Source organism: Oncorhynchus nerka, linkage group LG20 (assembly GCF_034236695.1).
Source record: "Oncorhynchus nerka isolate Pitt River linkage group LG20, Oner_Uvic_2.0, whole genome shotgun sequence".
Taxonomy (NCBI): Eukaryota; Metazoa; Chordata; class Actinopteri; order Salmoniformes; family Salmonidae; genus Oncorhynchus; species Oncorhynchus nerka.
Genome location: NC_088415.1, coordinates 89353934 through 89378931, shown reverse-complemented (window position 1 = coordinate 89378931; position 24998 = coordinate 89353934). Strand labels below are relative to the sequence as shown.

At 45.3% G+C, this 24998-nt stretch overlaps 13 non-coding genes across 13 annotated transcripts; all 13 read right to left on the bottom strand.

Moving 5' to 3' along the window:
- Positions 1-1208: 1208 nt before the first annotated feature.
- trnas-cga (transfer RNA serine (anticodon CGA)) lies at positions 1209-1290 on the bottom strand. Its single transcript has one exon. It is a non-coding gene; the product is annotated as a tRNA-Ser (tRNA).
- A 466-nt stretch (positions 1291-1756) lies between these two features.
- trnas-cga (transfer RNA serine (anticodon CGA)) lies at positions 1757-1838 on the bottom strand. The gene has a single exon. It is a non-coding gene; the product is annotated as a tRNA-Ser (tRNA).
- A 466-nt stretch (positions 1839-2304) lies between these two features.
- Positions 2305-2386, bottom strand: trnas-cga (transfer RNA serine (anticodon CGA)). The gene has a single exon. It is a non-coding gene; the product is annotated as a tRNA-Ser (tRNA).
- A 383-nt stretch (positions 2387-2769) lies between these two features.
- Positions 2770-2851, bottom strand: trnas-uga (transfer RNA serine (anticodon UGA)). The gene has a single exon. It is a non-coding gene; the product is annotated as a tRNA-Ser (tRNA).
- Positions 2852-5823: 2972 nt separating this feature from the next.
- trnas-cga (transfer RNA serine (anticodon CGA)) lies at positions 5824-5905 on the bottom strand. The gene has a single exon. It is a non-coding gene; the product is annotated as a tRNA-Ser (tRNA).
- Positions 5906-6288: 383 nt separating this feature from the next.
- On the bottom strand, positions 6289-6370 carry trnas-uga (transfer RNA serine (anticodon UGA)). Its single transcript has one exon. It is a non-coding gene; the product is annotated as a tRNA-Ser (tRNA).
- Positions 6371-12815: 6445 nt separating this feature from the next.
- On the bottom strand, positions 12816-12896 carry trnas-uga (transfer RNA serine (anticodon UGA)). The gene has a single exon. It is a non-coding gene; the product is annotated as a tRNA-Ser (tRNA).
- A 957-nt stretch (positions 12897-13853) lies between these two features.
- On the bottom strand, positions 13854-13935 carry trnas-cga (transfer RNA serine (anticodon CGA)). The gene has a single exon. It is a non-coding gene; the product is annotated as a tRNA-Ser (tRNA).
- Positions 13936-14316: 381 nt separating this feature from the next.
- trnas-uga (transfer RNA serine (anticodon UGA)) lies at positions 14317-14398 on the bottom strand. The gene has a single exon. It is a non-coding gene; the product is annotated as a tRNA-Ser (tRNA).
- Positions 14399-20373: 5975 nt separating this feature from the next.
- trnas-cga (transfer RNA serine (anticodon CGA)) lies at positions 20374-20455 on the bottom strand. The gene has a single exon. It is a non-coding gene; the product is annotated as a tRNA-Ser (tRNA).
- Positions 20456-20838: 383 nt separating this feature from the next.
- trnas-uga (transfer RNA serine (anticodon UGA)) lies at positions 20839-20920 on the bottom strand. The gene has a single exon. It is a non-coding gene; the product is annotated as a tRNA-Ser (tRNA).
- A 964-nt stretch (positions 20921-21884) lies between these two features.
- trnas-cga (transfer RNA serine (anticodon CGA)) lies at positions 21885-21966 on the bottom strand. The gene has a single exon. It is a non-coding gene; the product is annotated as a tRNA-Ser (tRNA).
- A 383-nt stretch (positions 21967-22349) lies between these two features.
- On the bottom strand, positions 22350-22431 carry trnas-uga (transfer RNA serine (anticodon UGA)). The gene has a single exon. It is a non-coding gene; the product is annotated as a tRNA-Ser (tRNA).
- Positions 22432-24998: the final 2567 nt, after the last annotated feature.

The following is a 24998-nucleotide window of genomic DNA, read 5'->3' as shown; positions in this document are numbered from 1 at the left end:
GAGCATGCCCAGGCGTTATAGGGAGGTCATACAGGCACGTGGAGGCCACACACAATACTGAGCCTCATTTGGACTTGTTTTAAGGACATTACTGTTACGCACGCCTCTATGAAGAGGGAACGCAACACCCTGCTACAACTAAACTCTCCGTGAAGTGAAAAAGGTATGGACTGTAGGTGCAAGTAAGAATGACAACAGGCAGAATGTGGTACCGTTTACAAGGACTTTATTCTTTTACACGGTAATATGGGGAAAAGGGGCTGGACGGAACCAAAGCAAAGAAAGTAAATCTCAAAGCCCCCCCCTCTATCTTACCTGCCTACCCACTACTTACCTAATTTAGCACCACCTGGTGCCCTAACCAAAATACAGGGGGTGGTCCGCCCAGGTCTTACCTAGTGTGCCTAGACATTGAATATGCTACGGGTATATGTATGCCCGCGGGCCTCTTGCCTAAGCACTCCCTAGGTGCCTTCCCCTTCCCCCCTGGGAACAAATGAAACAAAGGACATCAAATAAGCTCTATCTGAGCAAAAAAACTCACAAAACATACCAACTCTCAGCAATGAACTCCCAGCAAAATCAACCTCTATCAAAATATCTCTGCAATGACCTCCCAAAAAAATCTCTCTAGCAAAATCTCTGCAATGACCTCCCAGCAAATCGCTTTCTCCTGAACAGAACACTGGCTTTTATATAGCTTCAGATTGAATGGGTAATTGGAGACAGCTGTGTCTTGATGAGGGGGCGGGGTCAGCTCTCCAATTAGCCATGGAGTCGACCAATCAGCTGCTTGAGGGATTTCAGGAAGCCATTTCCTGAAATAAACACATGCAAATACACAAACTACAACACAAACTGGGGAACGTAACAATTACATCAAATTTGGATCAGCCTGTAGTGTGGTTTTCCACTTTAATTTTGAGTGTGACTCCAAATCCAGACCTCCATGGGTTGATAAATTTGATTTCCATTGATAATTTTTGTGTGATTTTGTTGTCAGCACATTCAACTATGTAAAGAAAAAAGTATTAAATAAGAATATCTCATTCATTCAGATCTAGGATGTGTTATTTTAGTGTTCCCTTTATTTTTTTGAGCAGTGTATATTCTGAGCACTTGAATCAAAGGACAAGTCCATGCATTAAGCACATTATCCATATCAAGTCACCAAGGATATGTTAAAATTAAAAACTGGTTTGTCAAAGCGCTGTGAGCTGGGTTCGAACCTGCGCGGGGAGACCCCATTGGATTTCGAATCCAACGCCTTAAACTCTCGGCCATCACAGCTTCTCCTGTTACCTGATCTTATTACGCCAAATCACGTATTAACCACTCGGCCATCACAACTTTCTCAATTAGCTCACACAAAGACAAAAGTATTCTGAGCACTTGAATCACTGGACAAGTCCATGTCTTAAAGAGATTATCCATATCAAGTCACCAAGGATATGTTCAAAATACTGGTTTGTCATAGCACTGCGAGCAGATTTCAACCCTGCGCAGGAAGACAACATTGGATTTCAAGTCCAAAGCCTTAACCACTCTGCCATCAAAACTTTCTCTGATATCTTGCAGTCCTTACAGCTCGACTACCTCACAACCAGAAGGATCTGTTCTGAAGAGCCTGTTTGAACTCTTTGTCTTGGAAGATATACTCTGAGCACCTGAATCAAAGGACAAGTCCACGGATTAATGACATTATCCATATCAACTCCCCAATGACATGTTGCAAATAAAGACTGGTTTGTCAAAGCGCTGTGAGCAGGGTTCAAACCTGCACGGGGAGACCCCATTGGATTTCGAATCCAACGCCTTAACCTCTCGGCCATCACAGCTTCTCCTGTTACCTGATCTTATTACGCCAAATCACGTATTAACCACTCGGCCATCACAACTTTCTCAATTAGCTCACACAAAGACAAAAGTATTCTGAGCACTTGAATCACTTGACAAGTCCATGTCTTAAAGAGATTATCCATATCAAGTCACCAAGGATATGTTCAAAATACTGGTTTGTCATAGCACTGCGAGCAGATTTCAACCCTGCGCAGGAAGACAACATTGGATTTCAAGTCCAAAGCCTTAACCACTCTGCCATCAAAACTTTCTCTGTTATCTTGCAGTCCTTACAGCTCGACTACCTCACAACCAGAAGGATCTGTTCTGAAGAGCCTGTTTGAACTCTTTGTCTTGGAAGATATACTCTGAGCACCTGAATCAAAGGACAAGTCCACGGAGTAATGACATTATCCATATCAACTCCCCAATGACATGTTGCAAATAAAGACTGGTTTGTCAAAGCGCTGTGAGCAGGTTTCAAACCTGCGCGGGGATACCCCATTGGATTTCGAATCCAAAGCCTTAACCTCTCGGCCATCACAGCTTATCCTGTTACCTAAGGTGCCTTAACCAGTCCGCTATCTCGTTCTGTCCATTTTACCTCTAAAATGACCATATTATCGCTATTAAAGAGCCTACTTTTCAAGCAGTAGGAATCTAAGGAAAGTGATGAGGAGAAAGCAGAAGTGGGCTATACGCTTCGGGCAAGGTAAGAACATGGGTGGGGAGACCCCATTGAAATTCAGGTCCAACGTCTAAAGAACTCGGCCATTGCAGCTGTTGGAATGCAAGTAAAGGGATTGGGATTTGGAAACAGACATCAATATATATTCTGAGCACCTGAATCAAAGGACAAGTCCACAGATTAAGCACATTATCCATATCAAGTCACCAAGGATATGTAAAAGAATAAATGGTTTGTCATAGCACTGTGAGCAGGGTTCAAACCTGCGCGGGGAGACCCCATTGGATTTCAAGTCCAACGCCTTAACCACTCGGCCATCACAGCTTGCTACATTAACAACGAGGCCTTAACCAGTCGGTTATCTCATTCTGTCAATTTTACTTCTGTAAAGACGAGACTGTCTACTGAAGAGCCTATTTGAACTGTTTTTCAAGGAATACATATTCTGAGCACTTGAATCAAAGGACAAGTCTATGCATTAAGCACTTCATCAATATCAAGTCACCAATGCTATTTTACAAATAAAGACTGGTTTGTCAATGCGATGCAAGCAGTTTTAAAAACTGTATGGGAAGACAACACTGGAGCTCATTTGCAAAGCTTAAACCACTTGGCCATCGCAGCAGTATGAATCTAAGCAAAGTGATGAGGAAAAAGAACAAGTGGGCTATTCGCTTCGAGCAATGTTAAAACATGGGTGGGGAGACCCCATTGAAATTCAGGTCCAACGTCTAAAGAACTCGGCCATTGCAGCTGTTGGAATGCAAGTAAAGGGTTTGGGATTTGGAAACAGACATCATTGGTGTAAAATGGTCAACTTGATGGCCCGACATATTGATCTTATTACACCAAATCACGTATTAACCACTCGGCCATCACAACTTTCTCAATTAGCTCACACAAAGACAAAAGTATTCTGAGTACTTGAATCACTGGACAAGTCCATGTTTAAAGAGATTATCCATATCAAGTGTTGATAATGGGATATGTAGATAGGGTGAGTCGGTCAAGGATCGATTCAGACAAGGTGGTAAATTGTATGACAAGCGACAGTTTATTCAGAGTAAAGATATCTGGTACAACGTATACGGGCTCATTCATTTGGCTCACAAGGAACCAGCAGAAAGAAGCCCCGATAACAGATTGCAAGCATGTTATGTACAGTAGAGAAAGTGGGTTGAGTCTGGAAGTCCCGGTCTTTTGGTTGGCCACAGTTGAGGTGTTGTCTTCTTGGATTGGTCCTGTTGAGCCGTCCGTCGTTCCTCCGGGTCTCGTCGTGCCGTTCTCAGTCACACAATGTTCGGCTAGGAAGGAGATTGTGTGTGTGTGCTTGTGTCTGCAAGTCAAGGCTGTGTCTCTTCCTCCCAATGTGTGGGTGTATGTCTTATCTGTGTGTCCTCGGCAGTTAGTGTGTGTATGTGTGTGTGCTGTGTGTGTGTGGGTGTGGAAGCTATCCTGTATGGGACCTAACATGTTTCACTGTGAAAATACGTTGTCTCAGTTATAGCAATGTAATAGCAGTAAGCTGGTCATTTGCATAGGAAATAGCACTTCCTTACACAAGTCACCAAGGATATGTTCAAAATACTGGTTTGTCATAGCACTGCGAGCAGATTTCAACCCTGCGCAGGAAGACAACATTGGATTTCAAGTCCAAAGCCTTAACCACTCTGCCATCAAAACTTTCTCTGTTATCTTGCAGTCCTTACCTGTTAGGGCTAGCCCTGATTTACTGCCCCTTCTGGAGGAATTGGGTACCCATATAAAACATGATACATTTTTGTCAAAAGTTGCTAATATATGCATATAAAAAATATTATCGAATAGAAAACACTCTAAAGCTTCTAAAACCGTTTAAATTTTGTCTCTATGTAAAGCAGAAGTGTCAGGGCATGCATTCTCCCAAAGTCTCTCTTGTAATGGAAAAAGTTGGCACCACTTTGACGTCATCGTATACGCACTTCCCAAGCAGTTACAACCCTGGGAAGAGTCTGTATGTGTTCAGCGCGAAGCCTGCTTTCAATGAGGCATGTCACTGTGAGAATCGCGCGCTCACGAGACTTTGAGCGTGCCGAAAGGTCTCGGTCACGCCAAAAAAAAGTGTACGTCTATGCGCGCTCTGCAAGTTTTCTCTCTTTTCCTCAGGATCGATTGAACAACGTGTGTGTGTCTGTTCGCCCTCACGATGCCTGTGTACCTTTATAACATGTTAAAGCTTAATTATGAACACAGTTTGACAAGTTTACTCGACATATAATATGTACTTTCGACGTTTTGGTGCGCATCCACTTGAATTTTTCCTACATTTCGACCGAAATGTGCCGTTTTTGAGAACCGAAAGACAGACTTGAAAACTAAACGCTGATTTGGTAAGTATAATCCCTTCCAGGTCTTCTGATGGAAGAACAGCAAAGGTAAGGGAATATTTATGTGGTAATTTTGGGTTTCTGTCAACTCCAAGATAGCGGAGCGATAATGCTAATTCTGGAGCGCCGACTCCTAGTATAGCCTAGTGAACGCAACCTGTAACGTTAAAAATAAATGTAACACAGCGATTGCATTTAGAAGAAGTGTATCTTGCTATACATATGTAAAACATGCATATTTAGTCAAAGTTTATGATGTGTATTCCTTGTTAGCTGACGTTATCTGCCGGAGCTATTTAATTTCTCCTGACATTGTAGTAGCATTTTTTGAACGATGCGTCATTGTAAACAGAGATTTATGGATATATATTGCAGATTATTGAAAAAAAAATGAATGTACTGTGTAACATGTTATATTACTGTCATCTGATGAAGATTTCAAAAGGTCAGTGAAATTATTTTTCTTTTAATCCTGCGTTTGTTGATTGCATATTTTTTCCTACTTGGCTATGCAAATGAGCTATGTCTGCGGTGGTGGTTTGACATAAATATGTGCTATGTTTTCGCCGTAAAACATTTTAGAAATCTGACTTGCTGGGTAGATAAACAACTTGTTTATCTTTAATTTGAGCTATTGGACTTGTTCATGTGTGGAGGTTAAATATTTTTAGGAATATTTTTGCGTTCCATGCGCCACCTTCCAGCTGAACGTGGGGGGGAAAGTTCCCAGCTGGGGCTCAAGATCCCTGTAAGGTTAACAGCTCGACTATCTCACAACCAGAAGGATCTGTTCTGAAGAGCCTGTTTGAACTCTTTGTCTTGGAAGATATACTCTAAGCACCTGAATCAAAGGACAAGTCCACGGATTAAGGACATTATCCATATCAACTCCCCAATGAAATGTTGCAAATAAAGACTGGTTTGTCATAGCGCTGTGAGCAGGGTTCGAAACTGCGCGGGGAGACCCCATTGGATTTCGAATCCAACGCCTTAACCTCTCGGCCATCACAGCTTCTCCTGTTACCTAACATGCCTTAACCAGTCGGCTATCTCGTTCTGTCCATTTTACCTCTAAAATGACCATATTATCGCTATTGAAGAGCCTACTTTTCAAGCAGTAGGAATCTAAGGAAAGTGATGAGGAGAAAGCAGAAGTGGGCTATACGCTTCGAGCAAGGTAAGAACATGGGTGGGGAGACCCCATTGAAATTCAGGTCCAACGTCTAAAGAACTCGGCCATTGCAGCTGTTGGAATGCAAGTAAAGGGATTGGGATTTGGAAACAGACATCAATATATATTCTTAGCACCTGAATCAAAGGACAAGTCCACGGATTAAGTACATTATCCACATCAAGTCACCAAGGATATGTAAAAAAAGAAATGGATTGTCATAGCGCTGTGAGCAGGGTTCGAACCTGCGCGGGGAGACCCCATTGGATTTCAAGTCCAACGCCTTAACCACTCGGCCATCACAGCTTGCTATGTTAACTACCAGGCCTTAACCAGTCGGTTATCTCATTCTGTCAATTTTACTTCTGTAAAGACGAGACTGTCTACTGAAGAGCCTATTTGAACTGTTTTTCAAGGAATACATATTCTGAGCACTTGAATCAAAGGACAAGTCTATGCATTAAGCACTTCATCAATATCAAGTCACCAATGCTATTTTACAAATAAAGACTGGTTTGTCAATGCGATGCAAGCAGTTTTAAAAACTGTATGGGGAGACAACACTGGAGTTCATTTGCAAAGCTTAAACCACTTGGCCATCGCAGCAATATGAATCTAAGCAAAGTGATGAGGAGAAAGAACAAGTGGGCTATTCGCTTCGAGCAATGTTAAAACATGGGTGGGGAGACCCCATTGAAATTCAGGTCCAACGTCTAAAGAATCGGCCATTGCAGCTGTTGGAATGCAAGTTTTTATTTTTTATTTTTTTATTTCACCTTTATTTAACCAGGTAGGCTAGTTGAGAACAAGTTCTCATTTGCAACTGCGACCTGGCCAAGATAAAGCATAGCAGTTTGAACAGACAACACAGAGTTACACATGGAGTAAACAATTAACAAGTCAATAACACAGTAGAAAAAAATGGGCAGTCTATATACAATGTGTGCAAAAGGCATGAGGAGGTAGGCGAATAATACAATTTTGCAGATTAACACTGGAGTGATAAATGATCAGATGGTCATGTACAGGTAGAGATATTGGTGTGCAAAAGAGCAGAAAAGTAAATAAATAAAAAACAGTATAAAAACAGTATGGGAATGAGGTAGGTGAAAATGGGTGGGCTATTTACCAATAGACTATGTACAGCTGCAGCGATCGGTTAGCTGCTCGGATAGCTGATGTTTGAAGTTGGTGAGGGAGATAAAAGTCTCCAACTTCAGCAATTTTTGCAGTTCGTTCCAGTCACAGGCAGCAGATGCTACGGATGGGTGTTGCCATCGTGACCAGTGAACTGAGATAAGGCGGAGCTTTACCTAGCATGGACTTGTAGATGACCTGGAGCCAGTGGGTCTGGCGACGAATATGTAGCGAGGGCCAGCCGACTAGAGCATACAAGTCGCAGTGGTGGGTGGTATAAGGTGCTTTGGTGACAAAACGGATGGCACTGTGATAGACTACATCCAGTTTGCTGAGAAGAGTGTTGGAAGCCATTTTGTAGATGACATCGCCGAAGTCGAGGATCGGTAGGATAGTCAGTTTTACTAGGGTAAGCTTGGCGGCGTGAGTGAAGGAGGCTTTGTTGCAGAATAGAAAGCCGACTCTTGATTTGATTTTCGATTGGAGATGTTTGATGTGAGTCTGGAAGGAGAGTTTGCAGTCTAGCCAGACACCTAGGTACTTATAGATGTCCACATATTCAAGGTCGGACCCATCCAGGGTGGTGATGCTAGTCGGGCATGCGGGTGCAGGCAGCGATCGGTTGAAAAGCATGCATTTGGTTTTACTCGCGTTTAAGAGCAGTTGGAGGCCACGGAAGGAGTGCTGTATGGCATTGAAGCTCGTTTGGAGGTTAGATAGCACAGTGTCCAATGACGGGCCGAAAGTATATAGAATGGTGTCGTCTGCGTAGAGGTGGATCAGGGAATCGCCCGCAGCAAGAGCAACATCATTGATATATACAGAGAAAAGAGTCGGCCCGAGAATTGAACCCTGTGGCACCCCCATAGAGACTGCTAGAGGACCGGACAGCATGCCCTCCGATTTGACACACTGAACTCTGTCTGCAAAGTAATTGGTGAACCAGGCAAGGCAGTCATCCGAAAAACCGAGGCTATTGAGTCTGCCGATAAGAATATGGTGATTGACAGAGTCGAAAGCCTTGGCGAGGTCGATGAAGACGGCTGCACAGTACTGTCTTTTATCGATGGCGGTTATGATATCGTTTAGTACCTTGAGTGTGGCTGAGGTGCACCCGTGACCGGCTCGGAAACCAGATTGCACAGCGGAGAAGGTACGGTGGGATTCGAGATGGTCAGTGACCTGTTTGTTGACTTGGCTTTCGAAGACCTTAGATAGGCAGGGCAGGATGGATATAGGTCTATAACAGTTTGGGTCCAGGGTGTCTCCCTTTGAAGAGGGGGATGACTGCGGCAGCTTTCCAATCCTTGGGGATCTCAGACGATATGAAAGAGAGGTTGAACAGGCTGGTAATAGGGGTTGCGACAATGGCGGCAGATAGTTTCAGAAATAGAGGGTCCAGATTGTCAAGCCCAGCTGATTTGTATGGGTCCAGGTTTTGCAGCTCTTTCAGACCATCTGCTATCTGGATTTGGGTAAAGGAGAACCTGGAGAGGCTTGGGCGAGGAGCTGCGGGGGGCGGAGCTATTGGCCGAGGTTGGAGTAGCCAGGCGGAAGGCATGGCCAGCCGTTGAGAAGTGCTTATTGAAGTTTTCGATAATCATGGATTTATCGGTGGAGACCGTGTTACCTAGCCTCAGTGCAGTGGGCAGCTGGGAGGAGGTGCTCTTGTTCTCCATGGACTTCACAGTGTCCCAGAACTTTTGGAGTTGGAACTACAGGATGCAAACTTCTGCCTGAAGAAGCTGGCCTTAGCTTTCCTGACTGACTGCGTGTATTGGTTCCTGACTTCCTGAACAGTTGCATATCACGGGGCTATTCGATGCTATTGCAGTCCGCCACAGGATGTTTTTGTGCTGGTCGAGGGCAGTCAGGTCTGGAGTGAACCAAGGGCTGTATCTGTTCTTGGTTCTGCATTTTTGAACGGAGCATGCTTATCTAAAACGGTGAGGAAGTTACTTTTAAAGAATGACCAGGCATCCTCAACTGACGGGATGAGGTCAATGTCCTTCCAGGATACCCGGGCCAGGTCGATTAGAAAGGCCTGCTCACAGAAGTGTTTTAGGGAGCGTTTGACAGTGATGAGGGGTGGTCGTTTGACTGCGGCTCCGTGGCGGATACAGGCAATGAGGCAGTGATCGCTGAGATCCTGGTTGAAGACAGCGGAGGTGTATTTGAGGGCCAGTTGGTCAGGATGACGTCTATGAGGGTGCCCTTGTTTACAGAGTTAGGTTGTACCTGGTGGGTTCCTTGATGATTTGAGTGAGATTGAGGGCAATAGCTTACATTGTAGGACTGCCGGGTGTTAAGCATATCCCAGTTTAGGTCACCTAACAGAACAAACTCTGAAGCTAGATGGGGACGATCAATTCACAAATGGTGTCCAGGGCACAGCTGGGAGCTGAGGGTGGTCGGTAGCAGGCGGCAACAGTGAGAGACTTATTTCTGGAGAGAGTAATTTTCAAAACTAGTAGTTCGAACTGTTTGGGTATGGACCTGGAAAGTATGACATTACTTTGCAGGCTATCTCTGCAGTAGACTGCAACTCCGCCCCTTTGGCAGTTCTATCTTGACGGAAGATGTTATAGTTGGGTATGGAAATCTCTGAATTTTTGGTGGCCTTCCTGAGCCAGGATTCAGACACGGCAAGGACATCAGGGTTAGCAGAGTGTGCTAAAGCAGTGAGTAAAACAAACTTAGGGAGGAGGCTTTGATGTTGACATGCATAAAACCAAGGCTTTTTCGATCACAGAAGTCAACAAATGAGGGTACCTGGGGACATGCAGGGCCTGGGTTTACCTCCACATCACCCATGAACAGAGAAGGAGTAGTATGAGGTGCGGCTAAAGGCTATCAAAACTGGTCGCCTAGAGCGTTGGGGGCAGACGATAAGAGGAGCAGATTTCTGGGCATGGTAGAATATATTCAGGGCATAATGCGCAGACAGGGGTATGGTGGGCTGCGGGTACAGCGGAGGTAAGCCCAGGCACTGGGTGATGATGAGAGAGGTTGTATCTCTGGACATGCTGGTTGTAATGGGTGAGGTCACCGCATGTGTGGGAGGTGGGACAAAGGAGGTAACAGGGGTATGCAGAGTGGATCTAGGGGCTCCATTGTGAACTAAAACAATGATAACTAACCTGAACAACAGTATACAAGGCATATTGACATTTGAGAGAGACATACAGCGAGGCATACAGTAATCACAGGTGTTGAATTTGGAAAGCTAGCTAAAAACAGTAGGCGAGGCTAATCAGCTAGCACAACAAACAGCAGGTAAAATGGCGTTGACTAGACAACGGGGCCGACAGGTAAAACAAACAAGCAGAATGGAGTACCGTGATTAATGGACAGTCCAGCGTGCGTCAGCTATGTAGCCAAGAGATCAGTGTCCAGGGGCAGCGGTGGATGGGCAGGGAAGCTGGGCTGGCGAGTGTTATCCAGGTTTAAAAAAACTAACAATGACTAAATAGCTTGTAGCTAGTTAGCTGGTTAGCGTCTGGAGGTTCTTGAGTGTGTCATAAAAATAAAATTAAAAGTAACAGCGATTCCGTATCACATTGGGTGAGGCAGGTTTCCGGAAGGTATAAACAAATTAAAAATCAAAAAGAGATAGAAAGTAAATGGGTTCAGAGAGTGTTTGGGACGTGGTGGTTCAGACGGTTAGCAGGCCTGTGCTAACAAGCTAACAGTTCGTAGGCCCGGGCTAGACAAGGTAGCAGTTAGTGGACCGGAGCTAGACAAGCTAGCCGTTAGCAGGCCGAATTAGCAAGCAGGGAGATAGCGAGGGCTAGAGAGTTAACCTTTGGGGGACGCCGCGATGGGGTGAGTCTGTTTATTCCTCTTCATGCGGTGACATCGACAGACCGGTCGTGGGCCCGGGTAATTGTAGCCCAGGAGTATGCTACAGGTGCTCTAGTACGCTAGGTGAGCTGGAGACACAGCGATTCAGAAAGCTCGCGGGCCTTGGCCAGCAGATGGATCTTTGGCGATGTCGCAACGGAAAAGCCTGTTGAAACCGCCTCGGACGATTATGTCGGCGGACCAGTCGTGATGGATCGGCGGGGCTCCGTGGTCGGCAGTAGAGGGTCCAGGCCAATTGGCAAAATAGGTATTGTTGGACCTCTTCGGCTAGTCGGGGAGATGGGCTTAGCTCGAGGCTAGCTCAAGGCTAACTGGTGCTTGCTTTGGGACAGAGACGTTAGCCAGGAGTAGCCACTCGGATTGCAGCTAGCTAGTTGCGATGATCCGGTGTAAAGGTTCAGAGCTTGCGGTAGGAATCCGGAGATGTGGTAGAGAAAAAGCAGTCTGATATGCTCTGGGTTGATGTCGCGCTGGTGTCCTAGTTAGCTTTGAAGACCGCTAGCAGTGGCTAACTGAGTAGTAGCTAGTAGCTAGTTAGCTGGCTAGCTTCTGATGGGGTTCGGTTCTAAAGTATAGAAAAAGCAGATCCGTACCACATTGGGTGATGCGGGTTGCAGGAGAGTATATTCAGCCTGTAGTTGGAAAGTGAGATTAAAATATGTACGAAATATATACAGAAAAAAAACGAGGAAACTATATTTACACCAGACAGGACGGGACAAGACAAAACACACGTCCGACTGCTACGCCATCTTGTAAGCTTGAGTAAAGGGTTTGGGATTTGGAAACAGACATCATTGGTGTAAAATGGTCAACTTGATGGCCCGACATATTGATCTTATTACGCCAAATCACGATTAACCACTCGGCCATCACAACTTTCTCAATTAGCTCACACAAAGACAAAAGTATTCTGAGCACTTGAATCACTGGACAAGTCCATGTCTTAAAGAGATTATCCATATCAAGTCACCAAGGATATGTTCAAAATACTGGTTTGTCATAGCACTGCGAGCAGATTTCAACCCTGCGCAGGAAGACAACATTGGATTTCAAGTCCAAAGCCTTAACCACTCTGCCATCAAAACCTTCTCTGTTATCTTGCAGTCCTTAACAGCTCGAAGATCTCACAACCAGAAGGATCTGTTCTGAAGAGCCTGTTTGAACTCTTTGTCTTGGAAGATATACTTGAGCACCTGAATCAAAGGAGAAGTCCACAGATCAAGGACATTATCCATATTAACTCCCCAATGACATGTTGCAAATAAAGACTGATTTGTCAAAGCGCTGTGAGCAGGGTTCGAACCTGCGCAGGGGAGACCCCAAAGATTTCTTGAATCCAACGCCTTAACCTCTTGGCCATCACAGCTTCTCCTATTACATAACATGCCTTAAACAGTCCGCTATCTCGTTCTGTCCATTTTACCTCTAAAATGACCATATTATCGCTATTGAAGAGCCTACTTTTCAAGCAGTAGGAATCTAAGGAAAGTGATGAGGAGAAAGCAGAAGTGGGCTATACGCTTCGAGCAAGGTAAGAACATGGGTGGGGAGACCCCATTGAAATTCAGGTCCAACGTCTAAAGAACTCGGCCATTGCAGCTGTTGGAATGCAAGTAAAGGGATTGGGATTTGAAACAGACATCAATATATATTCTTAGCACCTGAATCAAAGGACAAGTCCACGGATTAAGCACATTATCCATATCAAGTCACCAAGGATATGTAAAAAATAAATGGATTGTCATAGCGCTGTGAGCAGGTTTCGAACCTGCGCGGGGAGACCCCATTGATTTCAAGTCCAACGCCTTAGCCACTCGGCCATCACAGCTTGCTATGTTAACTGCTAGGCCTTAACCAGTCGGTTATCTCATTCTGTCAATTTTACTTCTGTAAAGACGAGACTGTCTACTGAAGAGCCTATTTGAACTGTTTTTCAAGGAATACATATTCTGAGCACTTGAATCAAAGGACAAGTCTATGCATTAAGCACTTCATCAATATCAAGTCACCAATGCTATTTTACAAATAAAGACTGGTTTGTCAATGCGATGCAAGCAGTTTTAAAAACTGTATGGGAAGACAACACTGGAGTTCATTTGCAAAGCTTAAACCACTTGGCCATCGCAGCAGTATGAATCTAAGCAAAGTGATGAGGAGAAAGAACAAGTGGGCTATTGTTGAGCAATGTTAAAACATGGGTGGGGAGACCCCATTGAAATTCAGGTCCAAAAAAAGAATCGGCCATTGCAGCTGTTGGAATGCAAATAAAGGGTTTGGGATTTGGAAACAGACATCATTGGTGTAAAATGGTCAACTTGATGGCCCGACATATTGATCTTATTACGCCAAATCACGTTTAACCACTCGGCCATCACAACTTTCTCAATTAGCTCACACAAAGACAAAAGTATTCTGAGCACTTGAATCACTGGACAAGTCCATGTCTTAAAGAGATTATCCATATCAAGTCACCAAGGATATGTTCAAAATACTGGTTTGTCATAGCACTGCGAGCAGATTTCAACCCTGCGCAGGAAGACAACATTGGATTTCAAGTCCAAAGCCTTAACCACTCTGCCATCAAAACCTTCTCTGTTATCTTGCAGTCCTTAACAGCTCGAAGATCTCACAACCAGAAGGATCTGTTCTGAAGAGCCTGTTTGAACTCTTTGTCTTGGAAGATATACTCTGAGCACCTGAATCAAAGGAGAAGTCCACAGATCAAGGACATTATCCATATTAACTCCCCAATGACATGTTGCAAATATAAACTGATTTGTCAAAGCGCTGTGAGCAGGGTTCGAAACTGCGCGGGGAGACCCCATTGGATTTCGAATCCAACGCCTTAACCTCTCGGCCATCACAGTCTCCTGTTACCTAACATCCCTTAACCAGTCCGCTATCTCGTTCTGTCCATTTTACCTCTAAAATGACCATATTATCGCTATTGAAGAGCCTACTTTTCAAGCAGTAGGAATCTAAGGAAAGTGATGAGGAGAAAGCAGAAGTGGGCTATACGCTTCGAGCAAGGTAAGAACATGGGTGGGGAGAACCCATTGAAATCCAGGTCCAACGTCTAAAGAACTCGGCCATTGCAGCTGTTGGAATGCAAGTAAAGGGATTGGGATTTGGAAACAGACATCAATATATATTCTTAGCACCTGAATCAAAGGACAAGTCCACGGATTAAGTACATTATCCACATCAAGTCACCAAGGATATGTAAAAAAAGAAATGGATTGTCATAGCGCTGTGAGCAGGGTTCGAACCTGCGCGGGGAGACCCCATTGGATTTCAAGTCCAACGCCTTAACCACTCGGCCATCACAGCTTGCTATGTTAACTACCAGGCCTTTACCAGTCGATTATCTCATTCTGTCAATTTTACTTCTGTAAAGACGAGACTGTCTACTGAAGAGCCTATTTGAACTGTTTTTCAAGGAATACATATTCTGAGCACTTGAATCAAAGGACAAGTCTATGCATTAAGCACTTCATCAATATCAAGTCACCAATGCTATTTTACAAATAAAGACTGGTTTGTCAATGCGATGCAAGCAGTTTTAAAACTGTATGGGAGACAACACTGGAGTTCATTTGCAAAGCTTAAACCACTTGGCCATCGCAGCAGTATGAATCTAAGCAAAGTGATCAGGAGAAAGAACAAGTGGGCTATTCGCCGAGCAATGTTAAAACATGGGTGGGGAGACCCCATTGAAATTCAGGTCCAACGTCTAAAGAATCGGCCATTGCAGCTGTTGGAATGCAAGTTTTTATTTTTATTTTTTATTTCACCTTTATTTAACCAGGTAGGCTAGTTGAGAACAAGTTCTCATTTGCAACTGCGACCTGGCCAAGATAAAGCATAGCAGTTTGAACAGACAACACAGAGTTACACATGGAGTAAACAATTAACAAGTCAATAACACAGTAGAAAAAAATGGGCAGTCTATATACAATGTGTGCAAAAGGCATGAGGAGGTAGGCGAATAATACAATTTTGCAGATTAACACTGGAGTGATAAATGATCAGATGGTCATGTACAGGTAGAGATATAGGTGTGCAAAAGAGCAGAAAAGTAAATAAATAAAAAACAGTATAAAAACAGTACGGGAATGAGGTAGGTGAAAATGGGTGGGCTATTTACCAATAGACTATGTACAGCTGCAGCGATCGGTTAGCTGCTCGGATAGCTGATGTTTGAAGTTGGTGAGGGAGATAAAAGTCTCCAACTTCAGCAATTTTTGCAGTTCGTTCCAGTCACAGGCAGCAGATGCTACGGATGGGTGTTGCCATCGTGACCAGTGAACTGAGATAAGGCGGAGCTTTACCTAGCATGGACTTGTAGATGACCTGGAGCCAGTGGGTCTGGCGACGAATATGTAGCGAGGGCCAGCCGACTAGAGCATACAAGTCGCAGTGGTGGGTGGTATAAGGTGCTTTGGTGACAAAACGGATGGCACTGTGATAGACTGCATCCAGTTTGCTGAGTAGAGTGTTGGAAGCCATTTTGTAGATGACATCGCCGAAGTCGAGGATCGGTAGGATAGTCAGTTTTACTAAGGTAAGCTTGGCGGATGTGAGTGAAGGAGGCTTTGTTGCAGAATAGAAAGCCGACTCTTGATTTGATTTTCGATTGGAGATGTTTGATGTGAGTCTGGAAGGAGAGTTTGCAGTCTAGCCAGACACCTAGGTACTTATAGATGTCCACATATTCAAGGTCGGACCCATCCAGGGTGGTGATGCTAGTCGGGCATGCGGGTGCAGGCAGCGATCGGTTGAAAAGCATGCATTTGGTTTTACTCGCGTTTAAGAGCAGTTGGAGGCCACGGAAGGAGTGCTGTATGGCATTGAAGCTCGTTTGGAGGTTAGATAGCACAGTGTCCAATGACGGGCCGAAAGTATATAGAATGGTGTCGTCTGCGTAGAGGTGGATCAGGGAATCGCCCGCAGCAAGAGCAACATCATTGATATATACAGAGAAAAGAGTCGGCCCGAGAATTGAACCCTGTGGCACCCCATAGAGACTGCTAGAGGACCGGACAGCATGCCCTCCGATTTGACACACTGAACTCTGTCTGCAAAGTAATTGGTGAACCAGGCAAGGCAGTCATCCGAAAAACCGAGGCTATTGAGTCTGCCGATAAGAATATGGTGATTGACAGAGTCGAAAGCCTTGGCGAGGTCGATGAAGACGGCTGCACAGTACTGTCTTTTATCGATGGCGGTTATGATATCGTTTAGTACCTTGAGTGTGGCTGAGGTGCACCCGTGACCGGCTCGGAAACCAGATTGCACAGCGGAGAAGGTACGGTGGGATTCGAGATGGTCAGTGACCTGTTTGTTGACTTGGCTTTCGAAGACCTTAGATAGGCAGGGCAGGATGGATATAGGTCTATAACAGTTTGGGTCCAGGGTGTCTCCCCTTTGAAGAGGGGGATGACTGCGGCAGCTTTCAATCCTTGGGGATCTCAGACGATATGAAAGAGAGGTTGAACAGGCTGGTAATAGGGGTTGCGACAATGGCGGCAGATAGTTTCAGAAATAGAGGGTCCAGATTGTCAAGCCCAGCTGATTTGTACGGGTCCAGGTTTTGCAGCTCTTTCAGAACATCTGCTATCTGGATTTGGGTCAAGGAGAACCTGGAGAGGCTTGGGCGAGGAGCTGCGGGGGGGGCGGAGCTATTGGCCGAGGTTGGAGTAGCCAGGCGGAAGGCATGGCCAGCCGTTGAGAAGTGCTTATTGAAGTTTTCGATAATCATGGATTTATCGGTGGAGACCGTGTTACCTAGCCTCAGTGCAGTGGGCAGCTGGGAGGAGGTGCTCTTGTTCTCCATGGACTTCACAGTGTCCCAGAACTTTTTGGAGTTGGAACTACAGGATGCAAACTTCTGCCTGAAGAAGCTGGCCTTAGCTTTCCTGACTGACTGCGTGTATTGGTTCCTGACTTCCCTGAACAGTTGCATATCACGGGGGCTATTCGATGCTATTGCAGTCCGCCACAGGATGTTTTTGTGCTGGTCGAGGGCAGTCAGGTCTGGAGTGAACCAAGGGCTGTATCTGTTCTTGGTTCTGCATTTTTTGAACGGAGCATGCTTATCTAAAACGGTGAGGAAGTTACTTTTAAAGAATGACCAGGCATCCTCAACTGACGGGATGAGGTCAATGTCCTTCCAGGATACCCGGGCCAGGTCGATTAGAAAGGCCTGCTCACAGAAGTGTTTTAGGGAGCGTTTGACAGTGATGAGGGGTGGTCGTTTGACTGCGGCTCCGTGGCGGATACAGGCAATGAGGCAGTGATCGCTGAGATCCTGGTTGAAGACAGCGGAGGTGTATTTGGAGGGCCAGTTGGTCAGGATGACGTCTATGAGGGTGCCCTTGTTTACAGAGTTAGGGTTGTACCTGGTGGGTTCCTTGATGATTTGAGTGAGATTGAGGGCAATAGCTTACATTGTAGGACTGCCGGGGTGTTAAGCATATCCCAGTTTAGGTCACCTAACAGAACAAACTCTGAAGCTAGATGGGGGACGATCAATTCACAAATGGTGTCCAGGGCACAGCTGGGAGCTGAGGGTGGTCGGTAGCAGGCGGCAACAGTGAGAGACTTATTTCTGGAGAGAGTAATTTTCAAAACTAGTAGTTCGAACTGTTTGGGTATGGACCTGGAAAGTATGACATTACTTTGCAGGCTATCTCTGCAGTAGACTGCAACTCCGCCCCCTTTGGCAGTTCTATCTTGACGGAAGATGTTATAGTTGGGTATGGAAATCTCTGAATTTTTGGTGGCCTTCCTGAGCCAGGATTCAGACACGGCAAGGACATCAGGGTTAGCAGAGTGTGCTAAAGCAGTGAGTAAAACAAACTTAGGGAGGAGGCTTCTGATGTTGACATGCATAAAACCAAGGCTTTTCGATCACAGAAGTCAACAAATGAGGGTACCTGGGGACATGCAGGGCCTGGGTTTACCTCCACATCACCCGCGGAACAGAGAAGGAGTAGTATGAGGGTGCGGCTAAAGGCTATCAAAACTGGTCGCCTAGAGCGTTGGGGGCAGACGATAAGAGGAGCAGATTTCTGGGCATGGTAGAATATATTCAGGGCATAATGCGCAGACAGGGGTATGGTGGGCTGCGGGTACAGCGGAGGTAAGCCCAGGCACTGGGTGATGATGAGAGAGGTTGTATCTCTGGACATGCTGGTTGTAATGGGTGAGGTCACCGCATGTGTGGGAGGTGGGACAAAGGAGGTAACAGGGGTATGCAGAGTGAATCTAGGGGCTCCATTGTGAACTAAAACAATGATAACTAACCTGAACAACAGTATACAAGGCATATTGACATTTGAGAGAGACATACAGCGAGGCATACAGTAATCACAGGTGTTGAATTTGGAAAGCTAGCTAAAAACAGTAGGCGAGGCTAATCAGCTAGCACAACAAACAGCAGGTAAAATGGCGTTGACTAGCAACGGGGCCGACAGGTAAAACAAACAAGCAGAATGGAGTACCGTGATTAATGGACAGTCCAGCGTGCGTCAGCTATGTAGCCAAGAGATCAGTGTCCAGGGGGCAGCGGTGGATGGGCAGGGAAGCTGGGCTGGCGAGTGTTATCCAGGTTTAAAAAAACTAACAATGACTAAATAGCTTGTAGCTAGTTAGCTGGTTAGCGTCTGGAGGTTCTTGAGTGTGTCATAAAAATAAAATTAAAAGTAACAGCGATTCCGTATCACATTGGGTGAGGCAGGTTTCCGGAAGGTATAAACAAATTAAAAATCAAAAAGAGATAGAAAGTAAATGGGTTCAGAGAGTGTTTGGGACGTGGTGGTTCAGACGGTTAGCAGGCCTGTGCTAACAAGCTAACAGTTCGTAGGCCCGGCTAGACAAGGTAGCAGTTAGTGGACCGGAGCTAGACAAGCTAGCCGTTAGCAGGCCGAATTAGCAAGCAGGGAGATAGCGAGGGCTAGAGAGTTAACCTTTGGGGGACGTCGCGATGGGGTGAGTCTGTTTATTCCTCTTCATGCGGTGACATCGACAGACCGGTCGTGGGCCCGGGTAATTGTAGCCCAGGAGTATGCTACAGGTGCTCTAGTACGCTAGGTGAGCTGGAGACACAGCGATTCAGAAAGCTCGCGGGCCTTGGCCAGCAGATGGATCTTTGGCGATGTCGCAACGGAAAAGCCTGTTGAAACCGCCTCGGACGATTATGTCGGCGGACCAGTCGTGATGGATCGGCGGGGCTCCGTGTCGGCAGTAGAGGGTCCAGGCCAATTGGCAAAATAGGTATTGTTGGACCTCTTCGGCTAGTCGGGAGATGGGCTTAGCTCGAGGCTAGCTCAAGGCTAACTGGTGCTTGCTTTGGGACAGAGACGTTAGCCAGGAGTAGCCACTCGGATTGCAGCTAGCTAGTTGCGATGATCCGGTGTAAAGGTTCAGAGCTTGCGGTAGGAATCCGGAGATGTGGTAGAGAAAAAGCAGTCTGATATGCTCTGGGTTGATGTCGCTGGTGTCCTAGTTAGCTTTGAAGACCGCTAGCAGTGGCTAACTGAGTAGTAGCTAGTAGCTAGTTAGCTGGCTAGCTTCTGATGGGGGTTCCGGTTCTAAAGTATAGAAAAAGCAGATCCGTACCACATTGGGTGATGCGGGTTGCAGGAGAGTATATTCAGCCTGTAGTTGGAAAGTGAGATTAAAATATGTACGAAATATATACAGAAAAAAAACGAGGAAACTATATTTACACCAGACAGGACGGGACAAGACAAAACACACGTCCGACTGCTACGCCATCTTGTAAGCTTGAGTAAAGGGTTTGGGATTTGGAAACAGACATCATTGGTGTAAAATGGTCAACTTGATGGCCCGACATATTGATCTTATTACGCCAAATCACGTATTAACCACTCGGCCATCACAACTTTCTCAATTAGCTCACACAAAGACAAAAGTATTCTGAGCACTTGAATCACTGGACAAGTCCATGTCTTAAAGAGATTATCCATATCAAGTCACCAAGGATATGTTCAAAATACTGGTTTGTCATAGCACTGCGAGCAGATTTCAACCCTGCGCAGGAAGACAACATTGGATTTCAAGTCCAAAGCCTTAACCACTCTGCCATCAAAACCTTCTCTGTTATCTTGCAGTCCTTAACAGCTCGAAGATCTCACAACCAGAAGGATCTGTTCTGAAGAGCCTGTTTGAACTCTTTGTCTTGGAAGATATACTCTGAGCACCTGAATCAAAGGAGAAGTCCACAGATCAAGGACATTATCCATATTAACATGTTGCAAATAAAGACTGATTTGTCAAAGCGCTGTGAGCAGGGTTCGAACCTGCGCGGGGAGACCCCATTGGATTTCGAATCCAACGCCTTAACCTCTCGGCCATCACAGCTTCTCCTATTACATAACATGCCTTAAACAGTCCGCTATCTCGTTCTGTCCATTTTACCTCTAAAATGACCATATTATCGCTATTGAAGAGCCTACTTTTCAAGCAGTAGGAATCTAAGGAAAGTGATGAGGAGAAAGCAGAAGTGGGCTATACGCTTCGAGCAAGGTAAGAACATGGGTGGGGAGACCCCATTGAAATTCAGGTCCAACGTCTAAAGAACTCGGCCATTGCAGCTGTTGGAATGCAAGTAAAGGGATTGGGATTTGGAAACAGACATCAATATATATTCTTAGCACCTGAATCAAAGGACAAGTCCACGGATTAAGCACATTATCCATATCAAGTCACCAAGGATATGTAAAAAAATAAATGGATTGTCATAGCGCTGTGAGCAGGTTTCGAACCTGCGCGGGGAGACCCCATTGGATTTCAAGTCCAACGCCTTAGCCACTCGGCCATCACAGCTTGCTATGTTAACTGCTAGGCCTTAACCAGTCGGTTATCTCATTCTGTCAATTTTACTTCTGTAAAGACGAGACTGTCTACTGAAGAGCCTATTTGAACTGTTTTTCAAGGAATACATATTCTGAGCACTTGAATCAAAGGACAAGTCTATGCATTAAGCACTTCATCAATATCAAGTCACCAATGCTATTTTACAAATAAAGACTGGTTTGTCAATGCGATGCAAGCAGTTTTAAAAACTGTATGGGAAGACAACACTGGAGTTCATTTGCAAAGCTTAAACCACTTGGCCATCGCAGCAGTATGAATCTAAGCAAAGTGATGAGGAGAAAGAACAAGTGGGCTATTCGCTTCGAGCAATGTTAAAACATGGGTGGGGGAGACCCCATTGAAATTCAGGTCCAACGTCTAAAGAATCGGCCATTGCAGCTGTTGGAATGCAAATAAAGGGTTTGGGATTTGGAAACAGACATCATTGGTGTAAAATGGTCAACTTGATGGCCCGACATATTGATCTTATTACGCCAAATCACGTATTAACCACTCGGCCATCACAACTTTCTCAATTAGCTCACACAAAGACAAAAGTATTCTGAGCACTTGAATCACTGGACAAGTCCATATGTTAAAGAGATTATCCATATCAAGTCACCAAGGATATGTTCAAAATACTGGTTTGTCATAGCACTGCGAGCAGATTTCAACCCTGCGCAGGAAGACAACTTGGATTTCAAGTCCAAAGCCTTAACCACTCTGCCATCAAAACCTTCTCTGTTATCTTGCAGTCCTTAACAGCTCGAAGATCTCACAACCAGAAGGATCTGTTCTGAAGAGCCTGTTTGAACTCTTTGTCTTGGAAGATATACTCTGAGCACCTGAATCAAAGGACAAGTCCACAGATCAAGGACATTATCCATATTAACTCCCCAATGACATGTTGCAAATATAAACTGATTTGTCAAAGCGCTGTGAGCAGGGTTCGAAACTGCGCGGGGAGACCCCATTGGATTTCGAATCCAACGCCTTAACCTCTCGGCCATCACAGCGTCTCCTGTTACCTAACATCCCTTAACCAGTCCGCTATCTCGTTCTGTCCATTTTACCTCTAAAATGACCATATTATCGCTATTGAAGAGCCTACTTTTCAAGCAGTAGGAATCTAAGGAAAGTGATGAGGAGAAAGCAGAAGTGGGCTATACGCTTCGAGCAAGGTAAGAACATGGGTGGGGAGAACCCATTGAAATCCAGGTCCAACGTCTAAAGAACTCGGCCATTGCAGCTGTTGGAATGCAAGTAAAGGGATTGGGATTTGGAAACAGACATCAATATATATTCTTAGCACCTGAATCAAAGGACAAGTCCACGGATTAAGTACATTATCCACATCAAGTCACCAAGGATATGTAAAAAAAGAAATGGATTGTCATAGCGCTGTGAGCAGGGTTCGAACCTGCGCGGGGAGACCCCATTGGATTTCAAGTCCAACGCCTTAACCACTCGGCCATCACAGCTTGCTATGTTAACTACCAGGCCTTTACCAGTCGATTATCTCATTCTGTCAATTTTACTTCTGTAAAGACGAGACTGTCTACTGAAGAGCCTATTTGAACTGTTTTTCAAGGAATACATATTCTGAGCACTTGAATCAAAGGACAAGTCTATGCATTAAGCACTTCATCAATATCAAGTCACCAATGCTATTTTACAAATAAAGACTGGTTTGTCAATGCGATGCAAGCAGTTTTAAAAACTGTATGGGAGACAACACTGGAGTTCATTTGCAAAGCTTAAACCACTTGGCCATCGCAGCAGTATGAATCTAAGCAAAGTGATCAGGAGAAAGAACAAGTGGGCTATTCGCTTCGAGCAATGTTAAAACATGGGTGGGGAGACCCCATTGAAATTCAGGTCCAACGTCTAAAGAATCGGCCATTGCAGCTGTTGGAATGCAAGTTTTTATTTTTTATTTTTTTATTTCACCTTTATTTAACCAGGTAGGCTAGTTGAGAACAAGTTCTCATTTGCAACTGCGACCTGGCCAAGATAAAGCATAGCAGTTTGAACAGACAACACAGAGTTACACATGGAGTAAACAATTAACAAGTCAATAACACAGTAGAAAAAAATGGGCAGTCTATATACAATGTGTGCAAAAGGCATGAGGAGGTAGGCGAATAATACAATTTTGCAGATTAACACTGGAGTGATAAATGATCAGATGGTCATGTACAGGTAGAGATATAGGTGTGCAAAAGAGCAGAAAAGTAAATAAATAAAAAACAGTATAAAAACAGTACGGGAATGAGGTAGGTGAAAATGGGTGGGCTATTTACCAATAGACTATGTACAGCTGCAGCGATCGGTTAGCTGCTCGGATAGCTGATGTTTGAAGTTGGTGAGGGAGATAAAAGTCTCCAACTTCAGCAATTTTTGCAGTTCGTTCCAGTCACAGGCAGCAGATGCTACGGATGGGTGTTGCCATCGTGACCAGTGAACTGAGATAAGGCGGAGCTTTACCTAGCATGGACTTGTAGATGACCTGGAGCCAGTGGGTCTGGCGACGAATATGTAGCGAGGGCCAGCCGACTAGAGCATACAAGTCGCAGTGGTGGGTGGTATAAGGTGCTTTGGTGACAAAACGGATGGCACTGTGATAGACTGCATCCAGTTTGCTGAGTAGAGTGTTGGAAGCCATTTTGTAGATGACATCGCCGAAGTCGAGGATCGGTAGGATAGTCAGTTTTACTAAGGTAAGCTTGGCGGATGTGAGTGAAGGAGGCTTTGTTGCGGAATAGAAAGCCGACTCTTGATTTGATTTTCGATTGGAGATGTTTGATGTGAGTCTGGAAGGAGAGTTTGCAGTCTAGCCAGACACCTAGGTACTTATAGATGTCCACATATTCAAGGTCGGACCCATCCAGGGTGGTGATGCTAGTCGGGCATGCGGGTGCAGGCAGCGATCGGTTGAAAAGCATGCATTTGGTTTTACTCGCGTTTAAGAGCAGTTGGAGGCCACGGAAGGAGTGCTGTATGGCATTGAAGCTCGTTTGGAGGTTAGATAGCACAGTGTCCAATGACGGGCCGAAAGTATATAGAATGGTGTCGTCTGCGTAGAGGTGGATCAGGGAATCGCCCGCAGCAAGAGCAACATCATTGATATATACAGAGAAAAGAGTCGGCCCGAGAATTGAACCCTGTGGCACCCCCATAGAGACTGCTAGAGGACCGGACAGCATGCCCTCCGATTTGACACACTGAACTCTGTCTGCAAAGTAATTGGTGAACCAGGCAAGGCAGTCATCCGAAAAACCGAGGCTATTGAGTCTGCCGATAAGAATATGGTGATTGACAGAGTCGAAAGCCTTGGCGAGGTCGATGAAGACGGCTGCACAGTACTGTCTTTTATCGATGGCGGTTATGATATCGTTTAGTACCTTGAGTGTGGCTGAGGTGCACCCGTGACCGGCTCGGAAACCAGATTGCACAGCGGAGAAGGTACGGTGGGATTCGAGATGGTCAGTGACCTGTTTGTTGACTTGGCTTTCGAAGACCTTAGATAGGCAGGGCAGGATGGATATAGGTCTATAACAGTTTGGGTCCAGGGTGTCTCCCCTTTGAAGAGGGGGATGACTGCGGCAGCTTTCAATCCTTGGGGATCTCAGACGATATGAAAGAGAGGTTGAACAGGCTGGTAATAGGGGTTGCGACAATGGCGGCAGATAGTTTCAGAAATAGAGGGTCCAGATTGTCAAGCCCAGCTGATTTGTACGGGTCCAGGTTTTGCAGCTCTTTCAGAACATCTGCTATCTGGATTTGGGTCAAGGAGAACCTGGAGAGGCTTGGGCGAGGAGCTGCGGGGGGGGCGGAGCTATTGGCCGAGGTTGGAGTAGCCAGGCGGAAGGCATGGCCAGCCGTTGAGAAGTGCTTATTGAAGTTTTCGATAATCATGGATTTATCGGTGGAGACCGTGTTACCTAGCCTCAGTGCAGTGGGCAGCTGGGAGGAGGTGCTCTTGTTCTCCATGGACTTCACAGTGTCCCAGAACTTTTTGGAGTTGGAACTACAGGATGCAAACTTC